Raw genomic sequence first — 14,789 nt, forward strand, 5'->3', positions numbered from 1 at the left:
CAAAAAATAAAAACTAGCCAGGCATGGTGGCACACGCCTGTAGTCCCAGTTCCTCGGGAGGATAAGGCAGGAGGATGGCTTGAGCCCAGCAGGTTGAGGCTGCAGTGAGCTATGATCCCACCACTGCACTGTAGCCTGGGTGACAGAGAAGACCCTGTCTCAAAAAAAAGGGGAGGATGTGGACAGAGAAGGAAGGATGTGCATAGCTTGGGATCTGTGCCAGGCCCTGGGCTGAGCTCTGGGACACAAAGATGCAAAGGAAATACTTCCTGCCTTCCAGGAGTTACAGTGGGGAAATCAGATGGTGACAGTGACAGGCAGTCAACAGGGACAGGAAAAATGGCGCTCTAAGGCCCCACTCGGGGGCTTCACTCTGCAGGGCAATTGGCAGTGGCATTAAAGCCAAAGATGCGGCCGGGCGCGGTGGCTCACGCCTGTAATCCCAGCACTTCGGGAGGCCAAGGCGGGCGGATCACCTGAGGTCAGGAGTTTGAGACCAGCCTGGCCAACATGGTGAAACCCCATCTCTACTAAAAACACACAAAAAATTAGCCATGCACGGTAGCAGGCATCTGTAGTCCCAGCTACTCTGGAGGCTGAGGCACAAGAATAACTTGAATCCGGGAGGTGGAGCCTGTAGTGAGCCGAGATCACGCCACTGCACTCCAGCCTGGGTGACACAAGACTCCGTCTCAATTAAAAACAAAACAAAACAAAAAGACCAAAGATGCAATCAGACATCTTGGTTTCTTCCTTATGAAAGCACACATGGAGGCACTAAGGAGAACATCATGGGCAACATTATTTTTGGTGGCAAAACATTTTAAAGCTCTAAATCATCTTCAAGGGTGCTTATACAAAGTACCGAACAACAGTTCAGAGGAATGAGCTAGAGCTCCATGTAACAGAATTAGTAGTTTTCAGCCAGGCACGGTGGCTCACGCCTATAATCCCAGCACTTTGGGAGGCCAAGGTGGGCGGATCACTTGAGGTCGGGAGTTCAAGACCAGCCTAGCTAACATGGCAAAACTTCGTCTCTACTAAAAATACAAAAATTAGCCGGGCGTGGTGACAGGTGCCTGTAGTCCCAGCTACTTGGGAGGCTGAGGCAGGAGAATGGCGTGAACCCAGGAGGCAGAGCTTGCAGTGAGCTGAGATTGCGTCACTGCACTCCAGCCTGGGAGACAGAGTGAGACTCCATCTCCAAAAAAAAAAAAATTAGTAGTTTCCCAGGACATACTATTGAGCAAAGAAAAAGAAAAGTTGCTGATAGTACAGTAAAATACTGCTTGCATTAGTTACCCATTGTAGTACAATGTTACCACAAATTTAGCCATTCAAAAAACAGCCCACAGCTGGGCGTGGTGGCTCACACCTGTAGTCCCAGAACTTTGGGAGGCCGAGGCAGGCGGATCACAAGGTCAGGAGACTGAGACCGTCCTGGCTAACACGGTGAAACCCCATCTCTACTAAAAATACAAAAAAATTAGCCAGGCATGGTGGTGGGCGCCTGTAGCCCCAGCTGCTAGGGAAGCTGAGGCAGGAGAATCACTTGATCCCAGGAGGTGGAGGTTGCAGCGAACCAAGATTGCGCCCCTGCACTCCAGCCTGGGCGACAGAGCGAGACTCCATATCAAAAACAAAACAAAAAAAACCAGCCCACATTTATCACCTCAGTTTCTGTGAGCCAGGAATCTGAGCAAGGCTTAGCTGGGTCTTCCAATTCAGGGTCTCACAGAGCTTTAATCAAGGTGTCAGCAAGGGCTGCAGTCTCATCTGAGGCTCACCTGGGGAAGGATCTGCTTCTACGCTCACATGGTTGTTGGTAGCATTCAGTTCCTTGCAGGACTGCAGACTGAGGGCTTCGGCTTCTCACTGGCTTTTGGAGGCTGGAGGCTGCACCCACTTCCTTGCCATGTGGCTCACTCCATAGGCCGCTCATGACAGGGCAGCTTGCTTCTTCAAAGCCAGCAAGGCAGAGAGTCACTAAGCAAGACAGACTTTATAGTCTTTTAAAATTATTAGTGTGGTAAAATATACATCAGATAAAATTTACCATTCTTACCATTTTAAGTGTACAATTCAGTGGCATTAAATACAGTCACAGTATTTAATTGTATAACCAGTACTTTTTCCACCATCCCAAACAGAAGCTCTCTACCCATTAAGCAATAACGCTCTGCTTCCTCCACCCCCAGTTCCTGGTAATCTTTATTTTACTTTCTGTCTTCATAAATTTGCCTATTCTAGATAGAGTGGAGTGATAGAAGTGGAATCATCCAATGTTTGTCCTTTCACTTCTGATTTTAGTAATCTGAACTTTTTTTTTTTTAGTTAGTTTAGCTAAAGATTTGTCCATTCTGTTGGTTTTTTTTTCAACTTTTGGTTTCATTATTTAATGGTTAATTTTAGCTGTCAACTTGACTGGGTTAAGGGATATCCAGATAGCTGGGAAAGTGTTATTTCTGGGTGTGTCTGTGAGGGTGTTTCTGGAGGTTGGCGTCTGAATCACTGGACTGAATGAGGAAGATCTGTTCGCATCCAATGTGGGCAGGCACTGTATTAGTCCATTCTCACACTGCTAATAAAGACATACCTGAGACTGGGTAATTTATAAAGGAAAGAGGTTTAATTGACTCACAGTTCAGCATTGCTAGGGAGGCCTCAGGAAACTTAAACTTACCATGATGGGGAGGGGGAAGCAAATACATCCTTCTTCACGTGGCAGCAGCAGGAGAAGAATGAGAGTCCAGCAAAGGGAGAAGCCCCTTATAAAACTATCAGATCTCATGAGAACTAACTCACTATGATGAGAACAGGATGGGGGAACCACCCCCATGATCCAATTATCACCATATGGTCCCTCCCACGACATGTGGGAATTATGGGAACTACAATTCAAGATGAGATTTGGGTGGGGACACAGCCAAACCATATCAGACACCATGCAACTTGTTTAGGCCCATATAGAAGAAAAAGGCAGAGGAATGGTGAATTCACTCTTCTGGAGCTGGGACATCTGTCTTCTCTTGCCCTTGGACATCAGAATTCCAGGTTCTCAGGCCTTCATACTCTGGGACTTATACCAGTTTCCCAATTTCTCAGGCCTTTGGCCTTAGTGAGTTACACTATTGGCTTCCGTGATTCAGGCCTTTGAACTCAGAATGAATTAGATCACCACTTTCCTCATTCCCCAGTTTGCAGACAGCACATTGTGGAACTTCTCAGCTTCCATAATCATGTGAGTGAATTCCCATAGTCAATCTATTATCTATCTATCTATCTATCTATCTATCTACCTACCTATCATGTGTCTACCTATGTATCTATCTGTATATATGTATGTATTTATCCATCTATCTTTGTATCTATCTGTACGTATGTATGTTTCTATCTTTGCTTCTGTTTTTTGAAGAACCCTAATACACATTGATTTTTTTCTTTTTCTTCTTTTTCTAGTCCAAGTGAAGCAGTGGGAGTAAAGAAGGAACAAAGAGGCCGGGTGTGGTGGCTCACACCTGTAATCCCAGCACTTTGGGAGGCCAAGGCAGGTGGATCACCTGAGGTCGGGAGTTCAAGACCGGCCTGACCAACATGGAGAAACTCCGTCTCTACTAAAAATACAAAATTAGCCGGGCATGGTGGTACATGCCTGTAATCCCAGCTACTTGGGAGGCTGAGGCAGGAGAATCGCTTGAACCTGGGAGGCGGAGGTTGCAATGAACTGAGATCACGCCACTGCACTCCAGCCTGGGCAACAAGAGCGAAACTCCATCTCAAAAAAAAAAAAGAGAAGGAACAAAGAAATCCATAACTGCATGTGATCAGTTAGTTGTAAACACCCCTACACTCAAACCAACCTAATACACACTGATTTTATCTATTGTTTTTCTATTCTCTATTTTGTGTATCTCAGCTCTAATTTTTATTATTCTTCCTTCTGCTAGCTTTGGGTTTTGTTTGCTCTTCTTTTTCTAATTCTTTAAGATGTACAGTTAGGTTATTGATTTGAGATCTTTCTTCTTTTTTAATATAGACATTTACAACTATAAATTTCTTTTCTAGCAGTGCCTTTTTTGCATTTTTTAAGTTTTGATATGCTGTGGTTTTTTTTTTTTTGAGGTGTTTTTTTTTCATCTCAGGGTATTTTTTAACTTCCCTTGTGTATTAGTCTGTTCTCACACTTCTACAAAGAAATGCCTGAGACTGGATAATTTATAAAGGAACGAGACTTAATTGACTCACAGTTCTGCGTGGCTGGGGAGATCTCAGGTAACTTATGATCATGAGATAAGGGGAAGCAAACACATGCTTCTTCACATGGCAGCAGGAGAGAGAAGTGCAAGGAGGGAAAATGCTAGATGCTTATAAAACTATCAGATCTCATAAGACTCACTAGCATAAGAACAGCATGGGGGAAACTGCCCCCATGATCTCGTTACCTCCACCTGATCCCACCCTTGACACGTGGGGATTCTTATAATTCAAGGTGAGATTTGGGTGGGGACATGGAGCCAATTACAACATTTGAGTTGTGATTTATTCTTCAGTCCATTGGCTAAGAGTGTATTGTTTTGGTAGGGTGTGTTGGCTCACACCTGTAATCCCAGCACTTTGGGAGGCCGAGGCAGGCAGATCACCTGAGGTCAGGAGTTCGAGACCAGCCTGGCCAACATGGTGAAACTCCGTCTCTACTAAAAAAATACAAAAATTAGCTAGATGTGGTGGCAGGCACCTGTAATTTCAGCTACTTGGGATGCTGAGGCAGGAAAATCGATCTGGGAGGTGAAGGTTGTAGTGATCCGAGATCCCACCACCACACTCCAGCCTGGGCAACACAATGAAACTCTGTCTCAAAAATAAAATAAAATAAAATAAAAGAGTATATTGTTTAATTTCCATATATTTGCAAATTTTCTAGTTTTCCTTCTGTTATTGCATTCTAGTTTCATTCCACTGTGGTTATAAAAGATACTTTATATTATTTCAGTCTTTTAAAATTTAGTAAGACCTATTTTTTGGCCTAATGTATGATTTGTCTTGTAGAATGTTGCATGTCTACTTGAGAAGACTGTATATTCCACTTTTGTTGATTGAGTACTGTATATATCTGTTAGGCCTAATTGCTTGAGAGTATAATTTAAGTCCTCTATTTCTTTCTTCTTTCTTTTCTTTTTTTTTTTTTTTTTTTTTTGAGACAGAGTCTCACTCTGTCACCCAGGCTGGAGTGCAGTGGCGCCATCTCGGCTCACTGCAACCTCCGCCTCCCGGGTTCAAACGATTATCCTGCCTCAGCCTCCTAAGTAGCTGGAATTACAGGCATGCACCACCACACCCAGCTAATTTTTGTATTTTTAGTAGAGACAGGCTTTCAACATGTTGGTCAGGCTGGTCTCAAACTCCTGAACTCGTGATCCACCTGCCTCAGCCTCCCAAAGTGCTGGGATTACAGGCATGACCCACCCCACCCGGCTTTTTTTTTTTTTTTTAAGATAGAGTTTTGCTCTATTTCCTAGGCTGGAGTGCAGTGGCACAATCTCAGCTCACTGCAACCTCTGCCTCCTGGGTTCAAGCGATTCTCCTACCTTACCCTCCTGAGTAGCTGGGATCACAGGTGCGTGCCACCACACCCAGATAATTTTTGTATTTTTAGTAGAGACGTGATTTCGCCATGTTGGCCAGGCTGGTCTTGAACTCCTAACTTCAGGTGATCCACCTGCCTCGGCCTCCCAAATTGCTGGGATTACAGGCATGAGCCACCACACCCAGCCAGTCCTCTATTTCTTTATTGATCTTCTGTGTGGCCATTCTATCCATTATTAAAAGTGAGATACTAAATTTTCTATTATTGTAGACATATCTATTTTTCCCTTCAATTCTGTCCATTTTTGCTTCATATTTTGGGACTTTTTTTGTTAGGTTCATATATGTTTATAATTGTTATATCTTCTTGCTGGGTTGAAATTTTTATGACTATATAATGTTATTCTTTTCTCTGATAGCCTTTTTCTTTTTTTACTTATAATTTATTTTATCAATAATAACCACCCTTGCTCTCCTTCGCTTACTATCTCATGGAATATCTTTTTTCATCCTTTTACTTTCAATCTCTTTGTGTCTTTGTTTCTAAAGTGAATCTCCTTAGAAACTGAGAAGGCAGTAGTAAAAAAGAAAAAAAAAAGATAAAGTGAATCTTTTAAAGATGGCATTAGGCCAAGCACAGTGGCTTACACCTGTAATCCCAGCACTTTGGGAGGCCGAGGCAGGTGGATCACTTGAGGTCAGGAGTTTGAGACCAGCCTGGCTATCATGGTGAAACCCCATCTCTACTAAAAATATAGTAGTGGTGGTGGGAGCCTGTAATCCCAGCTACTTGGGAGGCTAAGGCAGAATTGCTTGAACCTGGGAGGGGGAGATAGCAGTGAGCTGAGATGACACCACTGCACTCCAGCCTGGACACAGAGCGGGACTCTGTCTCAAAATAAATACATAAATAAATAAAGACAACATTAGATCAAGTTTGTCCAACCCACGGCCTGCGGGCCACATGTGGCCCAGGACAGCCTTGAATGCGGCCCAATACAAATTTGTAAACTTTCTTAAAACATTATGAGGTTTTTTTGTGATTTTTTTTTTAGCTCATCAGCTATTATTAGTGTTAGTGTATTTTCTGTGTGGCCCAAGTCAATTCTTTTTTTTCCAGTGTGGCTCAGGGAAGCCAAAACGTTGAACACCCCGGATATAGATGGATCATGATTTTCAAAATCCAACTTGCCAATTTCTACCTTTTAATTGGAGAGTTTATTACATTTATATTTAAAGTAAATATTGATAAGGAAGGATTTACTTCTCCATTAAGCTATTTGTTTTCTGTGTCATATATTTTTTGTTCTTCAGTTCCTCCATTAGTGCCTTTTTTGCATTTATTAATTTTTTTGTAGAAAACAATTTTGATTCCCTTCTTTCCTTTTCTGAATTTTTAAAAGCTATTTTGTTGGTGGTTACCTGGAGAATTACAATTAATATCTTAAACTTATAACATCCTAGTTTAAAAAATACCAACTTAGTTTCAAAAGTATACACATACTCTGCTCCCACACATTCCTATTCTTCCTTCCCCTTTAAATTGTTATTATCACAAATTACATCTTTATCCATAGATTTGTAATTATGTTTCATGTACTTGCTTTTCTTTTCTTTCTTTTTTTTTTTTTTGAGATGGAATCTCGTTCTGTCACCCAGGCTGGAGTGCAGTGGCGCGATCTCAGCTCACTGCAAAGTCCACCTCCAGGGTTCACACCATTCTCTTGCCTCAGCCTCCCAAGTAGCTGGGACTACAGGCACGCGCCACCACGCCCAGCTAATTTTTTGTGTTTTTCGTGGAGACGGGGTTTCGCTGTGTTAGCCAGGATGGTCTCAAACTCCTGACCTCATGATCCGCCCACCTCAGCCTCCCAAAGTGTTGGGATTACAGGCATGAGCCACCACTCCTGACTGTACATGCTTTTTTTAAATCACATAAGAAAAAAAAGGCCAGGTACGGTGGCTCACACCTGTAATCCCAGCACTTTGGGAGGCCGAGGCCGGCTGATCACGAGGTCAGGAGATCGAGACTATCCTGGCCAAAATAGTGAAACCTTTTCTCTACTAAAAATACAAAAATTAGCTGGGCGTGGTGGTGCATGCCTGTAATCCCAGCTACTCGGGAGGCTGAGGCAGGAGAATCGCTTGAACCTGGGAGGTGGAGGTTGCAGTGAGCCAAGATTGCTGCACTGCACTCCAGCCTGGGTGACACAGTGAGACTCCGTCTCAAAAAAAAAAAAAAAAAAAAAAAAGAAAGAAAAAGAAGAGGAGTCACAAATAAAAAATGCACTAATCCTAGCTGTTATATCTACCTAAGTAGTTACCTTTACCAGCGTTCTTTGTTTATTCTTATGGCTTTGACTTACTGCCTAATGTCTTCATCTCAGACTGAATGCCTGTAACTCCCTTTAGCATTTTTGATATGGCAGGTCTACTAGTCATGACCTCCCTCAGCTTTTGTTTAACTGGAAATATCTTAAGTTCTCCTTCACTCTTCAAGGATAATTTTGCCAGATATAAAATTTTTGGTCAACAGGAGTTCAAGACCAGCCCAGGAGTTCAAGACCAGCCTGGGCAACAAAGCAAGATTCTATCTCTACAAAAAAAAAAGAAAAAAAGAAAAGAAAAAAGGAAAAATTAGCCGGGTGTCGTGACATGTGCCTGTAGTCCCACCTACTCAAGAGACTAAGGAAGGAGGATTGCTTGAGCCCAGGAGTTTGAGGCTGCAGTGAGCTATGAATGGGTCACTGCACTCCAGCCTGGGCAACACAGTAAGATCCTATCTAAAAATAACAAAAAGTATAGCACATACAATTATATACAGTATATAATACTTAATGATAATAAATGACTATGGTACTGGTTTATGTATTTACTATACTATAGCATTAATCATTATGTTAGAATGTTCTTCTTCATATACATATGTATGTGTGTGTGTGTGTACATAGAAGACCTGTTTTGTGGTCTAATGTATGATTAATCATATATATATATGTATAAGTTGTATTAGTCCATTTTCACACTGCTATAAAGATACTACTAGAGATTGGGTAATTTATAAAGAAAAGAGTTTTAATTGATTCATAGTTCTGCATGGCTGGGGAGGCCTCAGCAAACCTACAATCATGGCGGAAGGCAAAGGGGAAGCAAGGCATATTTTACATAGCAGCAGGAGAGAGAGAGAGCACAGGGGAAACTGCCACTTTTAAACCATCAGACCTCGTGAGAACTCACTCACTATCGTGAGAACAGCATGGGGGAAACTGCCCCTATGATCCAATCACCTTCCACCAGGTCCCTCACTCAACATGTGGAGAGTGGAGATTACAATTTGAGATGAGATTTGGGTGGGGACACAGAGCCAAACCATATCATAAGCTACTTGTAAAACAGCTTCAGGCAGATCCTTCAAGAGGTATTCCAGAAGAAGAAGGCATTGTTTACAGGAGATGACAACTCCATGCATGTTACTGTCTCTGAAGACTTCCCAGCGGGACAAGATGTGGAGGTGGACGATAGTGATTTTGATGATCCTGACCCTGTGTAGGCCCGGGCTAATGTGTATTTGTGTCTAAATGTTTGACAAAAAAATTTTAAAAAGTAAATAAAAATGTTAAAGGCCGGTCACAGTGGCTCATTCCTGTAGTTCTAGTACTTTGGGAGGCTAAGGCAGAAGGATCTCTTAGGCCAGGAGTTTGAGAACAGCCTGGGCAACACAATGAGATCCCATTTCTAAAAAAAAAAAAAAAAAACGAACAAACTAGCTGAGCATGTTGGTGCACTCCTGTAGTCTCAGCTACTTGGGAGTTTGGGGTGAGAGGATTGCTTGAACCCAGCAGTTTGTGGTTACAGTGAGCTATGATTGCACCACTGCATTCCAGTCTGGGACAGAGAAAGACCCTGTCTCAAATTTTAAAAAATAAATAAAATTAGGCCAGGTGTGGTGGCTCACATCTGTAATCCCAGCACTTTGGGAGGCTAAGATGGGTGGATCACCTGAGGTCAGGAGTTCAAGACCAGCCTGGCCAACACGGTGAAACCCCGTCTCTACTAAAAATACAAAAAAATTAGCCGGGTGTGGTGGCGAGTGCCTGTAATCCCAGCTACTCAGGAGGCTGAGGCAGGAGAATTGCTTGTACCTGGGAGGCAGAGGTTGCAGTGAGCTGAGGTAGTGCCATTGCACTCTAGCCTGGGCAAGAAGAGCAAAACTCCATCTCAAAAAATAAATAAATAAATAAATAAATAAATAAATAAATAAAATTTAAAACTAGAAAAAGCTTATAGAATAAGGATATAAAGAAAGAATTTTTCTTGTATAGCTGTATAATGTACGTTTTAAGCTAAGTGGCTTTTTTTTTTTTTTTTTTTTTTGAGGCAGGGTCTTGCTCTATCACTTAGGCTGGAGTGCAGTGGTGTGATCATAGCTCACTGCGGCCTCGACCTCCCAAGCTCAAGCGATCCTCTTGCCTCAGCCTCCTGAGTAGCTGGGACTACAGGCATGCACCACCATGCTTGGATTATTTTTGTTTTTTTAAAGTGGAGATGAGGTCTCTCTATGTTGCCTAGGCTGGTCTCAAACACTTGAGCTCAAGCAATCTTCTCACCTCAGCCTCTCAAAGTGCTGGGATTACAGGCATGAGCCACTGTATCCAGCCCATGATTGTATTTTCAAATTCAAATTGCTGAGGCGTTATATTAAGACTTGAAATAAGGTAGCTTTAGTCCTCCAACTTTGTTCTTTATGAAAGCTGTGTTGGCTATTTGAGGTCTTTGAATTTCCACATGAATTTTAGAATCAGTTTGTCAGTTTCTTACAAAATAGCATACTATGATGTTGATTGAGATTATGTTGAATCTATACGTTAATTTGGGGAAAATTGACATCTTAACAATATTAAGGCTGGGCATGGTGGCTCATGCCTGTAATCGCAGCACTTTGGGAGGCCGAGGCAGGTGGATCACCTGAGGTCAGGAGTTCAAGACCAGCCTGACCAATGTGGTGGAACTCTGTCTCTACTAAAAATACAAAAATTAGCCGGGCGTGGTGGCATATGCCTGTAGTCCCAGCTACTCAGGAGGCTGAGACAGGAGAATTGCTTGAACCCGGGAGGCAGAGGTTGCAGTGAGCAGAGATTGTGCCACTATACTCCAGCAGCCTGAGTGACAGAGTGAGACTCTGTCTCAAAAAAATATATATATTTTAATTATTTAATTGTTTTTAAATAATTCAATAACTAATTTTTTAAAATTATTTTTTAATTATTTGGAGATGGGGGTGGGGGTAATCTCCCTATGTTGCCCAGGCTGGTCTTGAACTCCTGGCCTCAAAGTGATCCTCACACCTCAGCTTCCCAAAGTGCTGGGATTACAGGTGTAAGCCACCACACCCAGCCACTGAGTGTTTTTATAAGTAATGAATGCTGCCAACTGTCAAATGTTTTTTGTGCATCTATTGAGATGATATAATTTTTCTTTTTTAGGTTTTTTATTATGGTAAACTACATTAATTTTGTAATGTTAAACCAATCCTGCATTCCTGGAATAATAAAACCTAGTGATGATATGTTATCCTTCAAATATATTATTGGGTTTGATTTGCTAAAAATAAGGATGTTTGCATCAATGTTCATGAGGGATGTTAGTTGGAAGTTGTGGGTTTTTTCTCCCTGTTATGTTGTCATCTGGTTTCAGTATCAGGGTAATTAAGACCTCAGAGAATAAGTTCAAAAGATTTTGTATAGAAATGGTGTTTTTATTTCTTAATATTTGATAGAATTCACTAGTGAAGCCATCTGGGCCTAGTTTTTATTTGTGGGAAATTTAACTACAAGTTCAATTTATCTAATTGACATATGGCTACTTAAGCTATCTATTTCTTCTTGTGTGAGTTTTTGTGTCTTTCAAGGAATTTGTCCACTTCATCTAAGTTGTCAAATTTATTGGTAAATTATTTACGGTTTCCCCTTACCTCTCTTTTAATGTCTGTGGATGCTATAGTGAGTCACCTCTTTTATGCCTGAAGTTGGTTATTTGTGTCTTCTTTTTTTCCTGATCAGTGTGGCTAGAGATTTAGAAATTTTATTGATCTTAAATAATAATAATTATTTTTTCTTTTGAGACGGAGTCTCGCTCTGTCACCCAGACTGGAGTACAGTGGCCCAATCTTGGCTCACTGCAGCCTCTCTCTGCCTTTCAGGTTCAAGCAATTCTCCTGCCTCAGCCTCTCAAGTAGCTGGGATTACAGGTGCCTCCTACCACAGCCGGCTAATTTTTATATTTTTAGTGGAGATGGGGTTTCACCATGTTGCTCAGGCTGGTCTCGAACTCCTGACCTCAAGTGGTCCACCTGCCTCCAAAAGTGCTGGAATTATAAGCATGAGCCACCATGCCTGGCCTGAGTTTTAATAATTATTTTTTGATTAATCAATTATTTTTGATTCATTAATTTTCTTGATCTTAAATAATTATTTTTGATTAATTAATTAATTGATTAGCTTGATTTTCTGCTACTTGTTCTATCAGTTATTGAGTAAGCGTTGTTAAATCTCTAGCTAAAATTGTGGATTGTTAATTTCTTCTGCTAATTCTTTCTCTTCTTGCTTTATGTATTTTGAAGCTCTGTTTTTGGATGCATAAACATTTAGGATTGCTATGTCTCCTCAATGAATTGACCTGTTTTTCATTATAGAATAATCTTTTTGTATCTGGTAATTTTTTTTACCCTGAAACTTATTTTGTCTGATATTAATATAGCCACTTCAGATTTTTTTTTGGCTAGTGTTAACATAGTATATCTTTTTCATCTTTTTGCTTTTAATCTACATGTGTCTTTATATTTGAAGTGGATTTCAGGCCAGGTGCAGTGCTGGCTCATGCCTATAATCCCAGCACTTTGGGAGGCTGAGGCAGGAGAGTTGCTTGAGCCCAGGATTTCGAGACGAGTCTGGGTAACATAACAAGACACCATCTTCGTGAAAGACAAAAAAAGTAAAGTTGAGGCTAGGTTCAGTGGCTGACGCCTGTAATCCCAGCAGTTTGGGAGGCTGAGGCAGGCAGATCACTTGAGGTCGGGAGTTCGAGATCAGCCTGATCAACATGATGGAACCCCATCTCTACTAAAAATACAAAAATTAGCCAGGCGTGGTGGTGCATACCTGTAATCTTAGCTACTCAGGAGGCTGAGGCAGGAGAATTGCTTGAGCCCAGGTGGTGAAGGTTGCAATGAGCCAAGATGGAGCCACTGTACTCCAGCCTGGGCAACAGATGGAGACTCCATCTTAAAAAAAAAAAAAAAAAAAAAAAAAAGGTAAAGTTAATTTTTTATATAGTATACAGCTTGGCCACTTTTAAAACACAATTTAATAAATGTTGCCTTTTAATTGGGAGTGTTCAGACCATTTAAATTTAAGGTGATTATTATATGGTTATGTTTAAGTCTTAACATATTACTATTTGTGCTGTATTTGTCCCATCTCTTCTTTGTTCCATTTTTACTTTTTTCTGCCTTTTTTGGCATTAATTCTTTCTTTCTTTTTTTTCTTGAGTCAGGATTTTGCTCTGTCACCCAGGCTGGAGTGCAATGACACAATCATGGCTCACTGCAGCCTCAACCTTTCAGAGTCAAGAGATCCTCCCACCTCAGCCTCCTGAGTAGGTGGGACCACAGGCACACACAAACATGCCATGCTATTTTTAGTACAGACAGGGTTTCGCCATGTTGCCCAGGCTGGTCTCAAACTCCTGAGCTCAAGTGATCTGCCTGCCTCAACCTCCCAAAGTGCTGGGATTACAGGCATCAGCCACCGCGCCCAGCCAGCTTTTCTGGCATTAATTATTTCTTAGGATTCCATTTAATCTCCTTTGTTGGCTTTTTAGCTAAAACTCTTTGGATTTGTGTTTCAGTGGTTGCTTTATAGCATACATCTTTAACTTATCAAAGTCTACCTTTAAGTGCTATCATACCATTTCATGTATAGTATAAAAAACTTACAATAGGCTGGGGGCAGTGGTTCATGCCTTGATATAGTTTGGCTCTGTGTCCCCACCCAAATCTCATGTTGAATTGTAATCCCCAGTGTTGAGGGAGGGACCTGGTGGGAGGTGATTGGATCATGCGGGCAGATTTCTCCCTTGCTGTACTCATGATAGTGAGTTCTCACAAAATCTGGTTGTTTGAAAGCATGTAGCATTTCCCTTTGCTCACTATCCTGCCAGGTGAAGACATGCTTCCTTCCCATTTGCCCTTCCACCATGATTGTAAATTTCTTGAGGCCTCCCCAGCCATGCTTCTGGTACAACCTGTGGAATTGTGAGTCAATTAAACCTCTTTTCTTTATAAATTACACAGTCTCAGGTAGATCTTGACAGCAGTGTGAGAACAGACTAATATGTGCCTGTAATCCCAGTGCTTTGGGAGGCCAAAACAAAAGGATTTCTTGATCCCAGAAGTTCAAGACCAGTCTGGGCAATGTGGCAAAACCCCATCTCTACAAAAAATACAAAAATAGCTGGGCATGGTGGTGCACACCAGTAGTCCCAGCTACTTGGGAGGCTGAGGAAGGAAGATTGCTTGATCCTAGGAGTTAAAGCTGCAGTGAGCTGTGATTGTGCCACTGCACTCCAGCCTGGGCAACAAGTGAGACCCTGTCTCAAAACAAAACAAAACTTACAATAGTATATTTCCATTTTTTCCTTTCCAGTCTTTAGGCTATTGTCATGCATTTACTTTTATATGAACTCCACAGCAAATTCTTATTATTTTTGCTTAAACAATCAATTACCTGATCTAGCAATGGCTTCTGGGTATTTACCCAGAAGATTTGAAATCAGTTTATTGAAGGGATGTCTGCACCTACATGTTCATTGCAGCACTATTCACAGTAGTTTATGAAATCACCCTGGCCTGGTGTGGTGGCTCACACCTGTAATCCCAGCACTCTGGGAGGCCAGGGCGGGCAGATTGCCTGAGCTCAGGAGTTCGAGACCAGCCTGAGCAACATGCTGAAACCCCATCTCTACTAAAATACAAAAAAATTAGCTGGGTGTGGTGGTGCACACCTGTAATCCCAGCTACTGGGAAGCTAAAGCATGAGAATTGCTTGAACCCAGGAGGTGGAGGTTGCAGTGAGCCGAGATTGCACCACTGCACTCCAGCCTGGGTGACAGAGCAAAACTCTGTCTCCAAAAAAAAAAGAAAGAAATTA

Source organism: Pongo pygmaeus, chromosome 9, assembly GCF_028885625.2.
Source record: "Pongo pygmaeus isolate AG05252 chromosome 9, NHGRI_mPonPyg2-v2.0_pri, whole genome shotgun sequence".
NCBI lineage: Eukaryota > Metazoa > Chordata > Mammalia > Primates > Hominidae > Pongo > Pongo pygmaeus.